Here is a 3,538-nt window from a genome sequence, read left to right on the forward strand (position 1 = left end):
TTTTGACAGCAGCCTTTGAATGGGTTTAAGGTTGAACACCAAGGGACAGTACAGAAGGGTATCTCCTAGTTGACTTAAAAAGAAGCCGAAGAGCCTGCTTATAGAGCCAGAAAGGTGATGTGTTAAGGGTGTTTGCACTCACCATGGCACAATCTTTCATGCAAATAAAGGATTGTGATCTGCACCAATCACAAGCTCTCTGATAAATCAACAAGGGAAAGTGCTCCTCTCTTCTAGGCTGAGGGAAAAATAACTGCAGGGTCATTTAGAGTTCACCTAGACTTATATGCTTAGAGTGCTTTCAGAAACTAGTATACGCTGTCTGGGGTGATCATGACTGGAGCCATGTCTTCTGCTGTGGCCGTAGGGGTCCTGTGCAGCTGCAGGACTGTCCTCAGAGTAAACTCTCCAAAATAGCTATGCTGCCAAAAGGGTAGTTTGACCAGTTGCCAGTAAAGGGGCCACTTTGCTGAGCATCTCCATTGAAGGTTTCCAAGTCTAAGTGAAGAGTGTGTCAAGCAGCCTGCTCTTGACAGTTTCAATCATTCACAAAAAGCCTTACAAATATCTTTACAATAGACTTGATGAAAGCTCAAGGCAGGACTAACAATTCTAGCAGCATTTAAAAATTACCTAATAGCCTCTGGGGCTCTTTCCTCAGCTGACTATCCCACTTTCATGCTTGGGAGTGCGTTTTCCTTTCTTAATAAGCTATTTCTATTCCATGCCCAACTTAAAAGGCATGGCCTTTTCTCCATCTCTCCTCCTGGGAGCTTTGGGAATTTTTACCTAACCTGTGCTATGTTTTTCTCTTAAACTGTTACAGAATTGCCCTGAAGAATTTTTTTTAATGTTACTTGATAGTATTTAACAATGCTCAACAGTGATTAAATACCCCAGTCCCCAAGGAAGAAGGAGATCCCTCTGATCTGTCTCAGTGGCAGAGTTTTACAATAAAAGTGATTTTTGAGTTTTGGAAATGCTGATTTTGAGGTATCTATGTGACTATCAATGGGGTGTGACATAGACAACCAGATATACAATTGAAACTCAGGAAAGAAGACCAGACTAGAAGTACAAATACAGAATTTATTAGCAAATAAGTGGTAATGATAAGCAATAAGATTGCTCAGAAAAAGCTATAAAATGAAAAGGACAGATGCTAGGGGATGACCACAGGGAAAGAGCTATGTTTAATAGGCAAGAACAGGAACAGAAGTCTATATAGGAAAATTCAAAAAGACCCAGAGCCAAGCATGATGGCACATACCATTAATCCCAAGCACTTCTGAGGCAAAGGCAGATGGATTTCTCTGTTTGAGGCCAGCCTGGTCTACATTGGGAGTTCTAGACCAGTCAGGGCTACATAGTGACACCTGTGTCAAAAAAAAAAAAAAGCTTCTTCCTTGGTACTGGATTCTGGGGCCATGGTTGGGGGCCATGGGGCTCATGGGGGCAAAGCTGAAGACAAGGAGTGAATCCCAGTCACCAAGCTGGGCCGCCCAGCCCAGGACATGATTAAGTCACTGGAGAAGATCTACCTATTCTCCCTGCCCATTAAGGAATCTGTGATTATTGGCTTTTTCCTGGGAGCATCCCTTACAGTGAGGTTTTAAAGATCATGCCAGTGCAGAAGCAGACTCACTCCAGCTGGCCAGCAACCAGGTTCAAGGCTTTTGTCACCACTGGGGACTACAACGGTTATGTTGGTCTGGATGTTAAGTGCTCCAAGGAGGTAGCCACTGCCATTCAAGGGGCCATCACCTTGGCCAAGCTTTTCATTGTCCTTCTGTTCAGGGCTACTGGGGAAGCAAGTTTGGAAAGTCCCACACTATCCCATGCAAGCTGACAGGCCACTGTGGCTCTGTAACTGTGGGCTTCATCCCTGTCCCCAGAGGCACTGGCATTGTCTCTGTTTCTGTGCCTAAGAAGCTGCTGCTGATGTCGGGTACTGAGGACCGCCGCACATCAGTCAGGGGCTGCACTGCTACCCTGGGCAACTTGGCCAAAGCTGCCTTTGATGCCATCTCCAAGACCTACAGCTACCTGACCCCTGACTTCTGGAAAGAGACAGTCTGCGTGACGCTTCCCTATCAGAAATTCACCCACCATCTTGTGAAAACCCACACCAGATTCTCCATGCAGAGAACCCAGGTGCCAGCTGTGGCTACTACCTAGGGCTTTAATATATATAAAAAAATTTTTGTGTGTGTGTGTATGAGTGTAATGACTGCATGTATGTAAGTGCACCCATGTTATGCAATGCCCTCAGAGATCAGAAGAGGGCATCAGATCCCCCTGGAAATGGATACAAATGGTTGTTAGCCACCATGTGGGTGCTGGGAATCGAACACAGGTCCTCTGCAAGAGTAGCCATTGCTCTTGATGGCTAAGCCACCTCTCCAGCCCTACATAGGGCTTTTATATAAGAGAAAGTAAAGTGAATTAATTCTGTTTAAAAAAAACTAGAAAGATAGGAAGAAAGCAAGAAGCACTGATGGTTCACAATTCACAGAAGAAAATAATTTCTCTTTGTTTTGCTTTATTTTTATTTTATGTGATGTGTATTATGTGCATGCATGCAAGAGCACCCATGTTGTGCAACATCCAAGGAGGACAAAAGAGGGCATCAGAATCCCTGGAACTGGAATTAGGAATGGATTACCCTCCATGTGGGTGCTGGGATTTGAACCTGGGTCTTCTGCAAGAGCAGCCAGTGCTCTTAACCGCTGAGAAGGGGAAAATAATTTCTAAGGAATACAGAATAGAACCTGTGAACATCTGTAATCGGTCCCTAGTGACTATACTGAGAGCAGTTTCAGAAGAGGTAGCCTTTCTGCAAAGGACTGAGGAATCCCTAATTCAGAAAGAATGCTTGTAAAGGCGATGATGGTGAGGGGGAGTGACTGGAAGTTGAGTTCCTTCATAGAAAGCAGTGGAATCTACTAAGAGGGACGAGTGTAGGGGTAGGCTTGTAATAGTTGTATTGAGAAAGTCCTTGACCATGACTTCCTATCAAATTTCTGGTCAGTATTCTTTCTTTCATGCTAAACGGTGAAAATCCTTTTGTTTTTTATTCTCTCCCTTCATGCCTTAAGACAATTTTCATTCCATTGTCATTTAGCATTTGTATATATGTAAAGACAATAAAACCACCAATGATTTTTGTGTTTCATCAGTTTACATTTGGTCACCTAATCTTATTTGTTTGAAAGAATAAATAGGCCTAATATTCTTTTTTTTTTTTTTCCTGTTCATGGAGACAGTGGTCATGGACATCAAATCCAGGGCCTCATGCATGCTACTAAGCAAATTTTCACCCTTACATCTGGTATTCTCGACAACATACTCTGTAATTTTATCTAAGTTACAAGATGTTGACTCCAAGTGAAATGGGACCATAAGCCCTATTTCCTTCCAACCACGGTGGAATGTTGGAGAGCTGAAGTGAGATTGTAGGAGACAAAACCCATCTCGGAACAAAGAAACATCTAACATAGGTAGCTATGCCATCTTCCCAATAGAACTGCTGTTGAGA

The 3,538-nt window shown here is 43.3% G+C and overlaps 1 pseudogene; it reads left to right on the plus strand.

The window, feature by feature from the left end:
* The first annotated feature begins 1,427 nt into the window (after window positions 1-1,427).
* Window positions 1,428-2,178, plus strand: LOC108490222 (annotated as a pseudogene).
* Window positions 2,179-3,538: the final 1,360 nt, after the last annotated feature.

This window comes from Nannospalax galili, unplaced genomic scaffold (assembly GCF_000622305.1).
Source record: "Nannospalax galili isolate Female #2095 unplaced genomic scaffold, S.galili_v1.0 scaffold307, whole genome shotgun sequence".
NCBI classification, from domain to species: domain Eukaryota; kingdom Metazoa; phylum Chordata; class Mammalia; order Rodentia; family Spalacidae; genus Nannospalax; species Nannospalax galili.